Here is a 20,585-nt window from a genome sequence, read left to right as displayed (position 1 = left end):
CGCGTGTGGACATGCAGCCCCACAGCGGGAGGAGGCGCTGGCAGGCAGGCTGGGCTGCAGTTCTGAACGCGGTTAGCCGGGGCCAAGCCGACAGCTCGTGTATTTAAGAAAGAATTACTCTCTTCCTTTCACGCGAGGTGGCTTTGGCTCGTGTGACACCACTCTCCCATTCGGCTTGGTCATCGAGCCAAGTCCATGTTCATTTCCTCTTGGCTGACGCGTAAAGAATGACTTTCAGAGATCTTTGATCGTCTTTGTCTTTTTTGTTTGTTTAACAGATGGGCGATCTTCTTTTTTGGAAGTCTGGGGTAAAATGAACGACTTGAGAAACAAAATGCTTCTCCCCTGGTTTTTCTCTCCCTGATGGGTGACTGCTGCTATAAACACGACAGCAGGACAAAGCATTAGAAAATCCAGCAACAGGGCTTGGAACAGAGCCACAGGCTTGAGCCTGGGAGAGGGCAAGCGTGGGGTGCAGGGCGAGGCCCCCCAGGCACACTGCAGTGGCTGGGTGAGGTCTGAGTGCCCAGCACGACCCCCCCCTTTGATCCTCCCAACAGTCCCGTTATTATCCCCCATTGGCAGATGAAAAAAGTGAGGCTCAGAGGAGAGAACCAAATGGTTCAAGGTCATCAGCAGTGAGCAGCAGAGCCAGGGCCCTGGACTGCCCTGCTGGGTGCTCCACAGCCAGCACCCTGGTGTCTAAGTGCACACGGAACTCTCTCAACAGCTGGGTGCCAGGAAGGGGGCTTTGAAATAGACCAGGGCAGCGAGGGCGAGGCCCCCATTTCCCATGCGCTTGGGTGAGGGGCTTTCTGCCAGGCTGCAGAGAACGAGAGCGAGAGAGAGGGAGAGAGACCTCGGAGCTGGCTTAGCTCGCCCAGCAAGGGCGGCCGTGCAGAGCGGCTCTCCTGTCTACACCACATAACAGCACTTACAAACCAGCAGGGCACTGGAGCCCACTCTTGGGTCCAGCAGCGACCCTGGAGTGCCGGTTCTGTCACCCAGGCTTCTGCCAAGGGGAAGTCCCCTGGGATGCTCAGCGGGGTGGGTTCACTTCCGTGTGTGGGTCTCCTGGGATACAACGCACGTCCCAGCGCTCAGCCCTGGAGTGGGGTCCCCACCTCATTTCTCTGGAACCTGCAATTAGAGCGGCCCCGCTCCTTTCACTGCCCCGTGCCCTGTGCTCCTGTAGCCACATCCGCCCAGGCTGTTCCCTGCAGGAGCTCCCCGGCGGGGAATGCCTTCCGTGTGGATCCAAGTGCGGGGAGGCAGCTCACACATCCCACCCGCCCGGCTGCTGCCCCTGCACACGTCTCCCCCACCCTCTGGCCACAGCATGGTGGCCGCCCCTGGCTGGTCTCCAAGTTCCTGGGTGTGCATTCCTTGGAGAGCAGGAATGTGTCCCTTTGACTAACACTTAAATCTGCTTAAAACCTTTCATAAAGTGGAACAGAGGCTCCTTTCTGGAGGAGAGCACTGGCACCCCTCCCCCTCCCCCTCCCCCAAGGTTGTCTAGTTGGAGGCATTAAACGTAGCTCCCACTTTTAACAACTCTCAGGCAGGGATGGGGTCCCTGGGACCGATCGCCAGAGCAGGGCTGGAGCAGGGCGTTTTGTTGCGCTTTGAGGACTTATATGGGTCTGGAGGGCAGGTAGCCCCTGCTTCAGTCTAGGGCTGAGGGCTCCTGCAGAAACTCCAGGGTCAAGAGCGGCCCCTGGGGCAGGCTCTGCTTCTGGGTCTTCTAGTCTGTAGGGGAGGAGGAGCAGCAGGGTGAGCCCAGGGCTGGCTTGAAACCTGGGAACTGCACAAGACACTGTCGTCTTCGTCCCCTGGAGCCACGTCTTTTGGGGGAAGTGACATATGATTGAAGAGAGCAACCCAAGTGCAGCAAGGAGAGGCGAGTCCAAATTTAGGGCAACGCGAGAGTGTGGAGGTGGTGTGCGGAGGTGTCGAATCTGTGTCAGATGTGCCTGGAGCGACCCACGAGACGAGCAGGAAGACGGTTTAGCAGGGATCAAAATGCAGCCTTGAGAATTTCAACTGGATCAAGAATCCTCACCACACGGGCCCAAGTTGACAAAAAACATGCTCATCTCCTGCCCTTGGGCTCACTATGCACAAGAAGAAGAGAAAGGTCCCCTTTGTGTAGACACCTAAAAACCCGAGTGTCCTGGGAGCCATGTCAATCAGCCCCGGGTTCCCACCGAGGTGTCTGTTTCTCATTGCTTTCAAAGGAGTTCATTTAGGACAGCTAGGAGAAGATTGCAGGGCACAGAGGCACACTTGGGTCGGGGGAGGGGCTGATTTAAGACAGATACACCCCCTTGTCTTGATTGCCAAGGGGGCAGGGGCCATGCCCAGTTACACAATGCTGGCCGACGGCCATCACTTAGACTCCAGGCTTCTCCAGGAAAAGCCTCCCCTCCCTGAGCTCACCTCTTGCTTTGGCTCGGGAGGGACTGTGCATCTCTGTGCCACAGATCCGGTTTACCGTGTGCCCAGACAGTGGCCGCAGGGAGGTGTGGCTGGACAATGCAGAGGACACTGAAGGGCGCACCTCTAGACACAGATGTCCATCCTCAGGTTCTACCATTGCGTGCTGAAGGCACGTGGTCGTCTCTAAGGACTGGACAGAGTGAGCCCCCTTGTTCTGGAGCAAGACTCCCAAGGGAGGGAGGGCCGCGTGCACTGTGGCCTTGGGGTGGTCATGCAGAAGAGATAAGACTTATGGAGGGGTGGCGCTCAGGAGTAGCCCCTGGTTCAGAAGCATTGTGTGTGGTCACCCGGTGCAGAGCTGAATGCTAAAGCCAGACAGACCTCAGGTGAAAATAGAGAAGGGGAGCAGGTGCCTGTGAGGGGTTATTGGGTTCATGCGGAGGCCTGTGGTTTAGAGCGGTCGTCAAGCAGAGGATCTGAGGCTAACTCCACAAAAAGTGGAGCTTGCCACTGTGGCCCAGCCACAGAAGGTCAAATGAGAGCTGTGCTTTTCAAACGCCCTGTTAACCTCCTGTGCGGATGCACCTGCCATGGAGGTACAGAAGGATTTGGCCAGGTCCTCTCTGTTCTGTGGGCCCACACGGTAATAGACACACTCGGCTTTCACTGGGGTGGGCAGCATAGAAATGCCCCCATTGCAGCTTGGCCAGAACTAAGCATGGCAATGTGATCACTGGGCTGATGAGCTCACTGGGTTACCAGAAAATTGATCTCCCTGATCCCCCATGCCGTTAACCTGGGCAGGGAGTGTGAGACGTTGCACTGCTTTTCTCTTTTGAATTCTAAGAATGACAAAATGCAAAATGTATTTTTTTTCCACAAAAAGAAGTTGAATAAATGACTCATAGTTGGTTTCATGAAAGATGTAGGGGAGTGATGTGATCATGATGAGAAGAAAACAGGTTTTTGTCATGGGAAGCCCCTTGAAGTTACGATGGGTGCATTCTCTGCATTGCTTCCAGAAAATTCTACTGTCTCCCCTCACAGTGTTGTCACAGGTGCAGGGTGTCCAGAGTCTGTCCGCTGTGGGTTCGTCTGATGGGCACATGGAATGATTTATGCATGTATAATTTCATGAGTGCGGTTGAGAATGATTTTCTAGAAGGGCTTCCTTTTGGGAGAAGAGAAGGCTTGTAGAGGGTGCATTTGTATAGGCTCATCTTAGTTTGATTGATTTGTAAAAATCAAGCACAGCCTTAAAGATCTGGGTGTTAAAGTGCCCTAGGTGGCATCTCACTGGCTGGAAGCCCCCACAGAGACCCCGACCACCCCGACCTCCCCGACAGCCATGCCCAGGGCCTGACCCCTGGTCGGGCTCTCGGCTCGAGTCAGGTTCCTGAATGAGCGTGGGCTTACTGGCTAACGTGTCCCAGGGACCAGACGCCCTCTTTCCTGAGGTTGGGGATTTGTGCCTGGGGCGCTTCAGAGAGGAAGCACTCTGCGCTTAGTCCTTGAGCCCTGGTCTGAAGCCTGCGCTTGCCTTGAAATCCATCCGAGTGGGAAACAGGTGCATTGGAGTGGATGCGGAATGAACGCTCTTGTGGCAGTAAAAGTGGGAAAGAGAGCTTGGCATTTGGGAAAATGCCAGGGAAGATTCGGGAGCCGTGCAGGGGCGTGTGGTTCTCGTGCCCTGGGTTTCGGTGCCGTCTCTGCCGAGACCCCTCCCCTGCAGTTAGAGTCTCTGGGGCTCAGCCACGAGGTGCCATTGCCAGAGAGGCAGAGACTTAGAGAAATGCAGAAAACCACTCTGGCTGTGCTCCGAGGGGACGAGGGAGAGGCTGAGCCGATCTTTAGTGAGAGAGCTCCAGGCGCTGGATTCCAGCCAGCCACTTCGCACGTTACTGAAGATAAAATACACAGGCCACGGAGGCAAGTTGTGTGTGTAAGCATTTCGATTAGCACGAAAAGGTGTAAGAATGTAACGTATGGGAGTGGAGTTGCCACACTGGGACTTGGTTCTTGTTTACAGCCCTTGTCTAGGTTTCTGCTGAACACTGATCTTCCTACTTTTGAGTTGTTGAGCTCTTCTTCTAGTTGAGTATTAAGCCTCTGGCTGTGAAGTAAATTAAAAAGATGCTGTTGCGAAAGTTAAGAAAGAAAGGAAGGCAAGTATCATTGTGTTCTTAGAATTGTATCCGTGAGCTACATGAAGTCTGTTCTCTTTATACTGATTTACCTATACACCTACTGGAATGGCTAAGCTAAATGCTGATGGGGAAAATGCCGAAAAAGTAACAAATGATAATCTTATATTATTAATTAAAATTTTAAGGTAAACACTTTAAAAATTAGTGCATAATAATGTTTATATTATTAATATGAACTGATGCATCCATTGATTTATATTTGATGGTTTTAATCAATGTGTACTTAAAATTGGCCCATATGACAATTCCTGCCCACATGGGCATTGATTCCAGCTCGCTGTCCGGGGAAGCTGGGGCCGACTCTGCACCCCCACTCCTGCAGTCTGATGGCGTCTCCGCTTTCCTGCCATCCCCACGAATAAATCACTTCCCGTTCTTCTGCCAGTCTCTGAAGTGAAGTGAGGTGGCAGCAAGGAGCAGAGGGGGATTTCCATTCGCTAGGGTGTAGGAGTTTTTGGAGGGCAGAGGTCATTTGTTTTGCTCCTCGAATGTGACAAGTCTGCCAGTGCCGTCACGGCCCTAACCTGGCAATTCTCCATGCACCTGCACGAACACGTTGGCACCCGTTACTAACTCGTTCATTGTGCGTCCCTTGCAAACAACCCCAAGTCTCTGCTTCAGAATCTTACAAATTCCTTCTTGTCAGTTTCTGAGAGACTTGCCCGTATTTATGACTTAGTGGGAAAACCCATCACCCACCAAATGCCGTCATTTTATATTTTGCTCTTTATCTGCCACCTTACAAATAAAAGTGAAGACAAATTGGGATCATAAAGTAGGAAGGCAATCGTCCACACGCGGGGAACCCCTGGGGGAGGACGCTCAACACATGGACGTGTTCATTCTGATCGCAAAACAGCCAGCGGCTCCTTCCTCACGAGGGTTCTGCCTCCGTGTTCTGACAGCTGTAGATTCTGGCAAGACCAAAATGTCTCCAGCCATACTCGGGTTGGTCTCAAAGGCACGACTTTTGAATGCTAAATGTTACTGTTGCAATGCATCGTAGTCTGACAGAGTGATTAGTTATTTTAATTTTATACGACCCCTGGAAAGAGGATGTCTGAGGTTGGCAATATTCATTAACATTTGTCTTAATCAGAGTGAAGTATAAATAGGAAATGTGTTCCCCTGGTTTCCCCCGATAACTTTTGAAACCAGTACAGGTATCTGTCCATCGTGTGACTAAGTTTCAAAATCAGAAAGTCTAATTAAGAAATTATGCCTCCTTTAAAATTTAAATTCTGTGCATATGTGATTACCTTATTAAGTAATATATACTTTCCATTGGGGGTTGTTAGAGAAAATACGTTTGTTTTTCTTGACTAGGAAATGGCTAACTGCACTTAGGGGTTTCTTTGTTGAGCTGGATGTTCCCCACACCTTTCCCGGGTGCAGAGAACTCGCTGCTGTTGCGCACGGCTGCAGTGCAAGCCCGAGAGCGTTGTGTCCGTGCGCTCTGCCTGTGCCGGTCTTCCCATCTCAGGGCTCGTGGACAGGCTGCCGACCACCCAGACCTGCTCACGTCCCAGTCAGGGCGGGCGCTGAGCCTCCCTTTGCAAGTCTTAACCTATTTGCAAGTTTCAAAGACTTGGAGATGGAAGTAGCACCAGGCGAGACCTCAGCCCACGGGGCTTGGTGACCTTTCCTCCACAAGACAATGGAGGGTGATGGCACAGGGTTTGCCTTCTTGCCTGGTAGCAGCATCGCTATTCTTTTCCCCTGTGTCTCTGACTTTTCCACAATTCGCTGTCATCATCCGGCATCAGTGTCCTGGGTGCTATCTCCTGGGTCCTCCTACACACCCATGGCAAGACCATGAATGGTGTCCACAGCAACTGTCAATCAAGGACACGTGCCCTCCAGTGCTTTTGGTAGTGCACCTGCTCGAGAAAAATGTTGAACATGTATGCACAATAATTATTTAAATTGAGTGTATGTGATATTTTGTTAATATCTCAAGTGCAGCAATAAAGTCAACAAAACATACAATTTTGTAAGAATGAGGAGGGACACAGCTGTCAAGTCATCACTTGGGATTCCCAAATCCATATTGGAGTGCGTATTTGGGGTGTCTGGTTCTCCACTTCCAGTCAGCTTCTAGCTAATGTGCATGTTGGGAGGCAGCAGGTGACAGCTCAATGCTTGGATCCCTGCCACCCACGGAAGAGCCGATGGAGTTCCTGTCTCTGCTCTCTGACTGCTGTTTCGGGCATTTGGAGAGTGAATCAGCAGATGGAAGACCTCTCTCTCTCTCTCTCTCTCTCTCTGTCTCTCTCTCTGCCTTTCAAACAAAATGAAATATAAAAACGATAGAATGAGGGAAAGATGAAATGCTGATTATGGTGGCTTTATTAACCCTAGCTACAATTTCAGGACACGACCCGTATTTCTGTGAGTTCACTAGGAATGAATGGGTCTGGAGATCCCTCGTAGAGGCCATTGTTCCTGTAGCTTCTCTATTTGAGCGAATGTGATGGCTGTGGCTTTTCAGCCTGCGCCGGCATTGGGGAAGACATTCGAGCAGTAGAAGGGATAGTTAGTACTGGCTTCGTCTCCTTCTTGCTCATGCTGACAGTACCAGTGTCATTTTCCATCTGTGAGTTTGTGCAGGGATTTTAGTGCTTGTGGTTAAGAAAGCAGATGTAAAACTAGCCACATGAACCGTTTCTGAGTGTCCAGTTCAGTAGCATCGAGGGCATTGACATGATTGTGAAGCAGAGCTCCTGAATTCATCTTGCAACACCGGAACTCTGTACACGTGGAATTACAGCCTCCACTTCCCCTGCGTTAGCCCCTGGGACTCCATTTTACCTTTGGTCTCTCTGAATCCAACTCTTGTAGATACCCCCTTGTGGGTGGACCAGGACAGTGTTTGTCTGTGACTGGTTCATCTCACTTGGCATAATGTCTTCCAGGTTCATCCTTGTTGGGCTGTGCAACTATGTAGGACATGAAAAAAGCCTCTTAGTTACTGTGGGAATCGTAGTTTAGTTAAGGCTACACTGTCAAATCTTTACATCCTCTTAGCAGAGCACAAGGAACTTAGAGTGCAGACAAGATGGTGCCCTTGGATGCTCCGTGAGCAACTCAGCGGTGAGATGCTGTGGTTTGCGTGTGAGCTCAGAACATTCTCTTGTCTGCTGGTCCACTCCCCAGACGCCTGCAAGAGCCAGGGCTAGGCCAGGCCAGGCCAAACCCAGGATCATGGAATTCCATCCGGCTCTCCCATGAGGCTGTCGGGGACCCAATTACCTGAGCTCTCACCGGCTTCCTCCCAGGGAATGCATTAGCGAGAAGCTGGAGTCGAGAGTGAAGCCAGGACTCAAACCCAGGTGCTCCGACACAGGGTGCAGGGGTCCTCAGCCCTGTCCAAGCCTCTACCCTAAGCTCAGGCCGTGCAAAGCTGAGTTTTTGCAAATTCATCTTGGATGTGAAGCAGATAAATGAAAATCCTCAAGTTCTTTTGCTATGTGTGTGTGACAGAAGAGCACCTTACCACCCTGGAGATGCCACGCACACGGCGCCTGGGTCAACCGCAGTTGTGCTGTGCAGCACCCGTGCAGCCAAGTCTGGTGCTTCCTCCATCCTGGGGGGTGGGGGTGGGGGGTGGTTTGTCGACCTAGGTAAGGACCACTGACCTAGAAAAAGACTGGCATTTCTGTAGTCCCCCTTAGAATTCAGGGAATTGGAGATAGCCGTAGTGGTCATTTTCTTCAAAGTCGTCGTTTTATAATAGTGAACTGGGTGCCCAAAGATTGATCTCATTCAAAATTACAGCACTTCCTGAGGGGGATAAAAAAAAAAAAAAAACAGCATAGGTTTCATTTCCACATATCCTGTCCTATCGAATTTCCCATGTTCTGTCATATTCTAGATAGAACCCAATTTATTTTACATCTGTCCCAATTCTGCTTACCACCTGGACAAGAAATACATTAAACATAAAGTTGACCCGAGCATTTCTCTCAACCCTGAGCCAAAGGAGCACCACCCCAGGCATCTCGGCAAAGCCCGTCTTTGCTTCTCCGCGCCTTCGCCTCTGCTGGGGGTTCCAATGTCCACTCTGCCCACCTTCCCTTCTGTTCCAGTCGCACGTGGAGGAGCTGACCAGCATCAGAGCCGCTACCCGGCCAACAGCTCAGCAAGTCCTTGGCTGGCAACGTTGCCTTCTGTCTTGCCTGGTAGATGCATCGACTGTGTGTTTCTACCAATCACCTTCATGCCTTACTTGGTCTCCATGGCTCCATTTGGATAAGAAAGAATGTTCAGAACCCCCAAGTAGAAATCTGCTAGAAAACATTTGCCTGGGGAATGGGATCTTTTCCACAGCCGAAACAATGGCTGTGGGGCAGTGTGGTGCGGTGGATCAAGCTGCCTCTTGAGATAGCCACATCCCATACGGGAGTGCCTGGGTTCGAGTCCCACCTCTGTTTCCTAACCAGCTTCCTGCTAACGCATACCCTGGGAGGATAAAGTTCTTTGGTCCCTGTCACCCATGTGGAAGACCCAAATGGAGTTCCTGGCTCCTGGATTTGGCCTGGCCGAGCCCTGGTTGTTGCGGACATTTGAGGATGGAAATATCTTCCATCTGTCTCTCTCACTTTGCTTTCAAATAAATAAATAAACGTTAAGAAAACAGAAGCCCGTTGCACAAATAATGAACAATCGCATATTTTGTCATTCACATCTCTTTCTGTCTTCTAAATTATCAACTTTTAAAAGGAGGCTACACACAAGAGGGGTCTTCAAAAAGTTTGTGGAAAATATGTTTTATTAAGCTGTGCATGTATTTCAAAATTCTGCATTTTTAAATTTTTTAAAAAGATCTGTTTTATTTATCCGAAAGGCAGAGTGACACACACACAGAGGGAGAGACAGAGAGAAAAAGATCTTCCATCTGCTGATTCACTCTCCAAATGGCAACAGTGGCTAGAGCTGGGCCAGGCTGAAGCCAGGATCTATCTGAGTCTCCCATGCAGGTAGCAGAGGCCCAAGCACTTGGGACACCATCCCAGGTGCCTTAGCAGGGAGCTGGATCAGAAGTGGAGCAGCTGGAACTAGCTCCAATATGGGATGTTGGTGTCACAGGCAGTGGCTTAACTAGCTGTGCCACAAGGCCAGCCCACAGGTTTCAAAATTTTTTGCACCAAAATAAACATAGCTTTTTAATTCCACCTTTCCTTGAACTTTGTGAAGGTCCCTGATGTTCTGCAGCTAACGTTGGACTTACATTGGCAGGGAAACTACCTGTGTGGACCTGGAGTTGGGTGACTGTGTAGGATGTGGTCGCCATCCCTAAGGAGCTTCCTGGATAATGGAAGAAAAAAAGGCCATAAAATCATGGTGGCATCCATGGGGAGCAAGTCTATTCTCTGACAAGCTGACTGCCAGGGTGGCACTGTGAATCTGTCGTTGTAGCGGGCTGGGGATGGAGGAGAGGGTATGTGCAGGACAGCTTCCCCACGAGTCTCTGCTTGCAGAAGCAGGGGCTCGGCGTGAGTGACTGAAGAATGGCGCAGCAGCTGCTGGTTAACCTTAGAATCAACAATTCCACAGTCAGGAGCTGGTGTTGCGGCACACCGCTTGCCATGATGGCATCCCATATCAGAGGGCCAGTGCTGAGCTCTGGCTGCTCCACTTCTGACCCAGCTTCCTGCTAATGCACCTGGGGAGCCAGCAGATGATGGCCCACGTGTTTAGGCACCTGCCACCCACGTGGGAGACCTGGAGGGAGTTCCAAAGCCCTGGCTTTGGCCTGGGCCAGCCTCTGTCACTGTAGCTACTTCGGAAGTGAACCAGTGGCTGGAAATTCCTCTCTCTCTCTCTCTCTCTTTCTGCCTTTCAAATAAATTGTTTAATCTTAAAAATCAAACTTCTAGAACCTAGTAGAATTTCACCATCTTCAAGTCAATGGATGGGTACATAACTATTAGGATGCTATATCATTAATTTTAAATTCCCACCTAGAGCTAAAAAATGCTTTAAGTATGTCAGATATTTTCCCATCCTTATTGATTGATATTTGGGCTCATTGACCTATTATTTATTTCTTTGGAAGCATTAGGTAAACAACAACAACAACAACAACACCACAAACTTCAACCTTCTGGAAGTAGGTTCCAGTCAATGATTGTGGAACCACTCACACTGTGTTATGTACAGTTTCCGTGTTCTCGTGGTGAGCAAAGCGTGTGGATTTGGGTGTGCCTGTAGGGCGCTGTCTGACGGTGCTGCCGCCGGTCCGCGGTACAGCCTCCTCGCAGTCTGTCTCAGGGCCTCTGCTCGTTCCCAGACGTCAGTATGATTTTCTCCTCTTCGGAGTTTGTTCCAGGGATGGGCTCCTTCCTGCTTTTTTAGCTCTGTTCTCACATATGCACAAGTCCTGTCAAAATATCTAGATAACACAGTGTCACGTCTCAAATATTATTTCTGGCAATGTTCTGTGCCTTCGAAATGTGGGCTATTTTCCCTCTTCTTGAAGAAAACGTCTGAAAATCGAGGTAGCGATTTGTCAGACAGCTCTCCCGAATATCTCCTTCAAGTTCATTGTGGTTTTTTTTTCCCCTTTCATCTAAATTTAATCTTGCCCATCTTCAAAGTGGATTCATTTCCATTTGGGGGCTGTTTTATGAATTTCCATATCCTCATTTTTGCTGAGTTTTTGTGCAGAGCCAGATTTGGCTGGAATTCACATGAGAATTCCCCTGTGGTTGGATTTTTGGATGAGGAGTTTGAATTTTCACACGACAAAAATATAAATGCAGCCTAATGGGACTTTGGAGCTGGGAGCGGTGGCCTCGGGGGACCCTGCTCTCACGCCTTACATCCCGTTCGTGTTACAGCGAGACGTGCAGGCAGAGAAAGGAGGCGATTTATCGACAAGCACCTTTCCACAGCCTTCCCTGCGTCTCCGTCTGCCTCGACCGTCTTTTGGAGAGATGGGTTCCTAGCTCAGAGGTGGGGCATCCGTGGGAACCTGTAGCAGGCAGAGGGACAGGGCTGGTGACCACGTGTGGGGCCCAATGAATAAAACTGCGGTGGCCCTTCCTAAACACTGTCACCAGCCGGGCACTAGGCCAAGTGCAGGCCCTGCTCAGTGAGGCCCTGGGTGACCACCTGCTCACCTTCCCATGAGGCCCGTCCTGGGTAAAGGTGGGGCCGCTTGTTGTTTTTTAATGAAAAGAAGAAAGGAAAGAACAGAAGAGACAGGGCTGACGGCTCGGGATGCCACTGTCCCTTGCACTGTCAGGAAGGGGTGTGCACTGTGGTCAAAGCCAAGGCTTTTGGAGCGGATCAAGCCTGACCCTCGAGCACACTGGAGCTTCCAGGCTGGTTTTGAGGAAACCTATGCAGTGGTGAACAAGCGGTGTGGAGAAGAAACCGGCCTGTTCAAGGGTCAGGCTGGCCTGGCCTGAGGGGTGATGCGGCTGGCAAAGTAATAACTTGTTTCCAAATGCTCAGAGAGTGTGTGTGTGTGTGCATCTGTGGGTATATGTGTGTATACATGTATGAGTGTGTGTGTGTGCATCTGTGGGTATATGTGTGTATATATGTATGAGTGTGTGTGTGTACATCTGTGGGTATATGTGTGTATACATGTATGAGTGTGTGTGCATCTGTGTGTATACATGTATGAGTGTGTGTGCATCTGTGGGTGTATGTGTGTATACATGTATGAGTGTGTGTGTGTGCATCTGTGGGTATATGTGTGTATACATGTATGAGTGTGTGTGCATCTGTGGGTATATGTGTATATATATGTATGAGTGTGTGTGCATCTGTGGGCATATGTGTATATATGTATGAGTGTGTGTGTGCACCTGTGGGTATATGTGTATATACATGTATGAGTGTGTGTGTGTGCATCTGTGGGCATATGTGTATATATATGAGTGTGTGTGTGTGTGCATCTGTGGGCTTATGTATATATATATATATGAGTGTGTGTGTACATCTGTGGGTATATGTGTATATATATATGAGTGTGTGTGTGCATCTATGGGTATATGTGTGTATATATCTATGAGTGTGTGTGTGTGTGTGTGCATCTGTGGTATATATGTATTTATATGTATGAGTGTGTGTGTGTGCATCTGTGAGTATATGTGTATATATGTATGAGTGTGTGTGCATCTGTGGGCATATGTGTATATATGTATATATGTGTGTGTATGTGTGTGGGTGTGTATGTGTACATGTGTGTCTTTGTGTGTATACACACGTGCATGTATGTGTGTTGCATGCATGTGTGTATGAGTGTGTATATGGGTGTGCATGTGTGTATGTGTATGCATGTATATATATGTGCGTGTGTGTGTATGTTTGAAGGCTAATTAAGTGCCAAATGCTAGGCCGGCGCCGCAGCTCACTAGGCTAATCCTCCGCCTAGCGGCGCCGGCACACCGGGTTCTAGTCCCGGTCGGGGCGCCGGATTCTGTCCCGGTTGCCCCTCTTCCAGGCCAGCTCTCTGCTGTGGCCAGGGAGTGCAGTGGAGGATGGCCCAGGTGCTTGGGCCCTGCACCCCATGGGAGACCAGGAAAAGCACCTGGCTCCTGGCTCCTGCCATCGGATCAGCGCGGTGCGCCGGCCGCAGCGCGCTGGCCGCGGCGGCCATTGGAGGGTGAACCAACGGCAAAGGAAGACCTTTCTCTCTGTCTCTCTCTCTCTCACTGTCCACTCTGCCTGTCAAAAAAATAAAAAAAATAAAAAAAAAAGTGCCAAATGCTAACCTCAGTGTGAGAATTTCCCCAAGTCCCGACACCTGCCGTTGTTCCCGAATGCTGTCGTCTGCTCTGATCAAAGCTGGCGACGGCCTCTCTGGTCCCGGGACTTCTCCTGCAGCAAGTCCTCTGTCCTCACCTCCTCTTCCTGCGTGTCCAGCATGCAGGTGTGGGACACAGGGTGCCGCTGAATTAGGTCTGTTCAATTGGAGAGACAGTCTGACACCCTGGGCTTGGGAAACCGTGAGGTCTGTCTGGATGTGGGATCCCCGTGCAGATGTAAGGCAGTTGGTGGACTGTGCTTGGCCCAGGCCTGATGGCCCTGACCCTGCAAGATGACCTTTATCTACATTAGAACTGGGCTTATTTTCCCGAAAATTGAGTTGTTGACCATTTCCAGACGATTTGAAGATGAAAGATGGAGCAGATATCCTTTTCCAAGAGGCCATTACATTGGGTTGGAAGCTGTCTGTGTGTGCATGTGGGGCGGGGGAGCCTTCGTTAATGCCGCTGATCAATGCTCCCGCACGCCCATGGCTTTTGCTCTGTCTTCTAATACTTGAGGTGTGACACTTCCTGAGCTGTGACAGCTGATCTGGGACGAAACAGTCCCTGTTCTTCCAAATTACACAACCCTAGGCTTCCGCTGTTTTCTGAAGCTATTTTCATTCGAGTTGAGTGGGGATTAAAAAAAAAAGGAAAAACCTTGACTATTTCTCTTTTACCAAAAAAGAAAGTCTGTGCTTCTGGGCTCAAACATCCCCTCTGGGAGAAGCACACTTGGCAACACCCGGAGCCGGATACGCATCTGCATTCCCTCTCACGCAGGCGTGCACCGAGCCTGGGTGCCAGGCTTCCCAGGAGAGCGCAGAATGGAACATGTGGAAGACAGCGCAAGGCGCACAGAGAGGGAAGCGCCAAGTGCAAGCTTTGTGTGTGTGTGGTCCCGGAGCCCTGTGCCTGCAAGTGTGTGAAACGCGTGTGTGCAGAGGCTGAGTGGGCCTCAATCTGACAGCCCTGTGAAATGTGGGCCGCCCGCCTTTTGCTTCCAACAGTGCAAACGTTTCTCACGTGTGTTCTTTTGTGTGATGTCACGAATTCCCTCCATGTTGGAACAGGAAGCGTGGCGCACAGATGGGCTGTGATGTGCGCACTGCTGGCAGCGGAAGGCGTCGTCGAAGTCGAGTCTGCTGTCTTCCCAGCCAACGGACCAGCAGGACTAAGGGGCAGGTGGCCAGACTTCCAAGTCAGCCTGGCTGGGTACACATTCCATCTCCCCACTCAGCAATCCTTGAGGATACTCTTAACTCTTCCCGCCTCTCTTGTTTGTGTCTACCAGCTGGGACAAGGGTGGCGTTGACCCCACAGCGCTGTTTCTCTGGACGTCTCTAGCTGTGGCTTCTGTGGTTGTGAGAGTGTGGCTGCTTGCGACTGCAGACAGAGCACGTTTGGTCTTTGGAGTGAAGAAAGGCGCGAGCCTGTGGTGAACTTGGAGGCGCCCTCTGTTCACCCAGCCCTGTGTGTGGGCTGCCCGTGGTTAGCAGTGGCTTCGGCTAGAATCCTCTCTCCTTTTGGTTCTGTTAACAGGGAAGCAGGGGGCGGACATAGATCACTATGGACTCAGCTGTTCAGGGCAGGTGTGGCCGCAGTGAGGGATCCCCCGTGCCCAGGATGGGGGTCACTGTCCGGGGGCAGTTTACGCCCAGCTGGCTTTGCACCAGGGAAGCGATGGAGGACCTGGATGCTGGTGTTACTGTCAAAATCACAAAGATGCATCTTTCTGTGTGGCCGGCGTCTGTCATCTGGGGAGACCCCGTGTGGGTTTTCTGGCCTCGATGGCTCCAGGAGCCACAGGCAGGTCTGGTGTTTACACTGAGTGCCTTACTCTACAGACTTCATTGAGTTCTAGAAAACTGGCCCTGGCTGTTGGTTTTTTCATATTAATCTGTGTAGGGTAGACTTGCCCTCTGTGAGTTGCTTATCCAGCCACGGCTCAGTCTCTGTCGCTATGTTTATCTTTCATTGACAATTTCCCACTTTCTTCCTTTACCCCTGGCCTCTGGCTGCTCTGTTGTCACTTCCAGGGATGGGGAGAGAAAGCAGATCTTGTCTGTCCCCTCCACCTGCTTGGATGTGTGTCCCCTGTGCACACTGTGCCTGTGTCTGAGAGCGTGTGTCCCTGTGCGTGTGTCCGAGAGTGTGCGTCCCTGTGCCTGTGTCCGAGAGTGTGTGTCCCTGTGCCTGTGTCTGAGAGTGTGCGTCCCTGTGCCTGCGTCCGAGAGCGTGCGTCCCTGTGCTTGTGTCCGAGAGTGTGTGTCCCTGTGCCTGTGTCTGAGAGTGTGCGTCCCTGTGCCTGCATCCGAGAGTGTGTGTCCCTGTGCGTGCGTCCAAGAGCGTGCGTCCCTGTGCATGTGTCCGAGAGTGTGCGTCCCTGTGCATGTGTCCGAGAGCGTGCGTCCCTGTGCCTGTGTCCAAGAGCGTGCGTCCCTGTGCCTGCGTCCGAGAGTGTCCGTCCCTGTGCCTGTGTCCAAGAGTGTGCGTTCCTGCGCCTGTATCCGAGAGTGTGCGTCCCTGTGCCTGTGTCCGAGGGTGTGCATCCCTGTGCGTGCGTCCGAGAGTGTGCGTCCCTGTGCCTGTGTCTGAGAGCATGCGTCCCTGTGCCTGTGTCCAAGAGTGTGCGTCCCTGTGCCTGTATCCGAGAGTGTGCGTCCCTGTGCCTGCGTCCAAGAACATGTGTCCCTGTGTCCGAGAGTGTGCATCCCTGTGCCTGCGTCCGAGAGCGTGCATCTCTGTGCCTGCGTCCGAGAGCGTGCGTCCCTGTGCCTGTGTCCAAGAGCATGTGTCCCTGTGCCTGTGTCTGAGAGCGTGCGTCCCTGTGCCTGTGTCCGAGAGCGTGCGTCCCTGTGCCTGTGTCCAAGAGCGTGTGTCCCTGTGCCTGTGTCTGAGAGCGTGCGTCCCTGTGCGTGTGTCCGAGAGCGTGTGTCGTCTTTTTTCCAATGTCAGCAGCGGTTCTGGCGAGCAGCTGGCCTTTCTGCCAACAGCCTTGCTTCTGAGCGCAATCTGCAAAGCAGAGAGATTCGGGGGCAGGGAAGGGAGAGGGCGGGAGAAGCGTTTCTGCAGGTGCAGTTCAGATACAGAAGTGCGTTCCTGATCGCGCCAGCACTGTCCAGAGCCTCGGGGGTCTAGGAAGATGGCGGCGGGGAGGTGAGGGTGGTTATTGCTGGGATCAGAGGAGAGGGCTGTGGATTCCTCCGTCCTGTTAGCCAGTCTGAGACATGCGGGAGTCTGCAGATTGGGTCAGATGCACACACGTTGTGATGCGTGCACTTGGTTTCTCCTGGCTTCTGCCCAGGTTCCTCCCTTGGCCGTCAGCAGACCGTCCTCCAGTGATCTGTACCAAACACAGAATGCATCCACGCTGGAATCAGAGGCCCAGAAACTTCAGCTAAAACTGGTCACTTGCATGGGGTTTCTGGTGGAACAGTTAAGGTTCCATCTGAGACATCTGCATCCTGCATTGGCGTGCCTGGGTCGGCGTCCTGGCTCCACTCCAGTGCCAGCTCCGGGCTGATGAGCAAGCTGGAAGCAGCACGTGGTGGCTCAGGCAGTCGGATCCCTGACACCAACGTGGGACAGAGTTCCCAACTTCTGGCCTCAGCATGGCCCAGCCTCAGCCACGTGGGCACTTGGGAGAGTGAACCAGCAGATGGGAGCGCTATCTCTCTCTCTCTGTTTCTGTCTCTCAAAGATATTTAAAAAAAATAAAAGCACATTTTTTCCCTTAAAAAATTAGTGACTTAGTAACTACTATAGGTGGACACTGCATTCTTTATTTTAAAAATTACAAGTATTAATATTGTCTTAGGATTCTCATACCGGTTATTTACTTGCGTTACATGTTTTATTTATTTTAATTATTTTATTTCACTATTTATGTGAAGATACAAAGGTTCTCAGGAGGCAACTCTTTCCAGTTCTCAGCCCTGTGTGGGATCTGTGTTTGTTCCTGGACTTCGAAAGGATGAGCCTACCGTGGTGGTGTTTTTTTTTTTATTATTGTCTTAACTATATTGCCAGTTGAGTACGAGGGGAAAAGCAGAACATGGAAAAGAACAGTCCCAAAGCACATTTCCAGCAAGAGACGTAAAAGGGTCTCTGGTTTGGTGGTGTGATTTGGCTATCTGACGCCTTTTAGGGAGTTTCTTCAGGCACTGCAAACCTTTTGTTGAATCTTATTTAGTTCTTATAACACAACGAGGTGCATTGTTGTTGCCAGTTTATAGGAGCAGAGACTGAGGCCCAGAGAAGCGACGTGACTCGCACAGGGCCACACGGCTGCCGTGGGCGAGGGCTGGGGTTGCCTAGGTGGGCTGGTTCCTGGACTTTCTTTTTTTTAAGTTCGGGTTTGTTCGAGGTAGAATTCCTGGACAGTGACAGCTGCTCTGTTGAGTTGTGTGGCTGATGGCATTCGACACGTACGCAGTCTCAGACTCTTCTGTCACCCCAGGGAGTCCCTCTGAGTACCCGTGGCGCCTCTCCTTCCCTCCAGGCTGGGTCTGAGACCCCACACCCCACACAAGAACGAGCCCAACCATGGCGCAAGTATGCCCCTGCTTTGACAACAGTGAGCCTGTGGAGGGTTCTAGATCATTTAAACAGCCATTTCTAAATGGTGCTTTGCTACAAATAGCCCAAGTCCAGGTACTTCTGATTTCTGATGGGGTTATGACTTTTTTCTCTTATACATATATATATATATTTATTTACTTGAAAGACAAGGTTACAGTGACAGAGAGAGAGAGATAGAGAGAGATCTTTTCTCTGCTGGCTTATTCCCTGGATGGCTGCAAGGGCCAGGGCTGGGTGTGGCTTAAGCCAAGAGCCAGGAGCTTCTTCCAGGTCTCCTATGTGAGTGGTAGGGGCCCAGCACTTGGGCCATCTTCTGGTGCTTTCCCAGGCACATTAGCAGGGAGCTGGATTAGAAGTGGAGCAGCCTGGACAAGAACCAGCACCCATCGGGATTGTCAGCGGCTCAGGTGCAGGCCCCTGGATGGGGTTATGATTTCGTAAGTCCATCGTCATTGTTGAAAATACCCTAAGTGGAAAATGCATATGATCCACATGACCCACCACATGTCCCAGATCGGCAACACAGAGCACGGTAGCGGGTCCGTCGTATCCCCTCCTGACCACGGGGGAGGGTTGGACCACACAAGGCTGACCTGGACCAAGATCCCTAAAGTGCAACTCTGCTGCAGGCACTTTCTCACCCGGAAAGTTGACGGCAGAAGTCAGGGACCTCGTGTGCGAGAAGCGAAACAGAACCACGAGATAAGATCAAAGTTCCCGGGCCCTGTCAGTCACCACCCAGGAGTGCAGACAGCAGGAAGGGCGCTCAGGGGACAGGATAGCCTCTGCTTCTGCTTAGCGGTCTCTGCCCGAGACTTCGGGTGGGTCTCTGTCCTGTTCTCTCTTAAACACTATACCCCTGCCCCAGGGGGCTAATCACTGAGGCCCAGGAGGGCATGGTGGGTGGGCAGCCAGCGGTTGCACAGAGGAGCTGGAAACAGCCCCGGGGCCATAGTGGTTGTCTGACCACAGCCGCGTGCCCACTGCCACTGCAGAGCACCGAGCAGGATGTCCACGCTGGCGCTGGGCTGGAGAAGGCGCTCTGGGCACTTCCCGTCTCTCTGGCCCAGGGGGAGCGTTCAGCCCATGCGTGGGGAATCACCAGTGCCACGGAGGAGGGCTGTGAGGGCGGCCCTGAGGCCACGCCTGGCTGTCTCTTCTGGGCGTCCACGTCTCAGCCCACGTGGAGACTGTCCGTCTACTGTTGCTGCCTGCGCATGGGAGTCTCTGGGGCTGTCAGCAGCAAGTTCTAGAATATTTCTTCCCTCACAGGTCTGGGGCTTGGGGGTGTCTGCAGGGCTGGCTCCTTCTGGGCTGTGGGGGAAGGGTCTGCCCAGCCTTTCCCAGCCTTGGCTCTGTTCTCCCTGGCTGTGTCAGTCTCTGTCCCGACTGTCCCTTTGAATAAGTCCTACTGGATTAGGGGCCACCCTTAGGACCTCTGTACCGTGACGACCTCTGTCCAGTACATCTCCAAAGCACATCACGTTCTGAGAGTCTGGGAGTGCGGATTCCAGCCCACGGACTTGGGGCGGGGCACAATTCAGCCCATGACACTGAATAGATCATGACAGCCTCTGACCCACTGCAAGGAGCATCCAGAACCTTCCGTGCCATTCATTTACACTGAGAGTTGACAGCAGCACGCAGATCAACGTGACACAGTGGCATTATGGGTATGTCTGAGGCATGCAGGATTCGAAGACTTGGCACGTTTGAACTCAGCAACCCTCATCAGAGACTGCATGTTGTCAAGTGGGTGAAATCAGAGGATTCTACCCAGAGGCCTCTGGGAGCATTGTTCTCCAGCTGTAGCACTAACCTGTTGTAAGACTGTGTGTGTGGCACCTGGCCATTTTTATGAAACACAGCCTGTGTTTAGATGGGTCCACCCAGGGATAGACATTGAAAGGAGACACTCCAACGTGTCAACCTGGATTAACTCTGATTAGCTGGATTATGGGTGGCTTTTTGCTTTCTTCCTTGTGTGTGTATTTTTCCAAAGTTTCGCAATGACCACATCCTCCCTTCACAAAGGGAAAGCACTGTTCTTTACAAAGAAACTCTGCACAGAGAAGGTTCTTTTTAAAAAAGGTTTATGTATTTGAAAGGTAGAGTTACAGAGAGAGGTAGAGACAGAGTTTCCCATCTGCTGATTCACTATCTAAATGGCCACAATGACCGGGGCTGGGCCAGGATGAAGCTGGGAGCCAGGAGCTTCTTCTGGGTCTCCCACGTGGGTGCAGGGGCCCAAGCATGTGGGCCATCCTCCGCTGCCTTCCTGGGCGCATTAGCAGGGAGCTGGATCGGAAGTGGAGCAGCTGGGACTCGAACCGGCACCCATAGGGGATGCTGGTGCTGCTGACCAGGGCTTTAACCCGCTGCACCAGAGCGCCGGCACCAAGAAGATTCTTTTAAGGTAGAAAACGCAAATTTAAAAATATGCGTACGGAATAAAGTAGGGAATGGATTTTCATAAACCGTGAGCACCTGCACACGAACGTCCCTGCTTGAGTGCTTTGTCTGAACCGCCGCGGCGCTAATTAGTCCTCCCGCCGTAAAGGTCAGGGTGAGAGCGCTGGAAACAGATCAC

General features: G+C 51.6%; 1 protein-coding gene across 1 annotated transcript in view; it reads left to right on the top strand.

Annotated features, from left to right (window-relative positions):
* PCP4 (Purkinje cell protein 4) overlaps nt 1-20,585 on the top strand; it is a 59,148-nt gene that overhangs the window by 549 nt on the left and 38,014 nt on the right. The window lies entirely within an intron of this gene.

Source organism: Oryctolagus cuniculus, chromosome 4 (assembly GCF_964237555.1).
Source record: "Oryctolagus cuniculus chromosome 4, mOryCun1.1, whole genome shotgun sequence".
Classification (NCBI taxonomy): domain Eukaryota; kingdom Metazoa; phylum Chordata; class Mammalia; order Lagomorpha; family Leporidae; genus Oryctolagus; species Oryctolagus cuniculus.
This window is presented reverse-complemented; position numbering and strand designations above follow the sequence as displayed.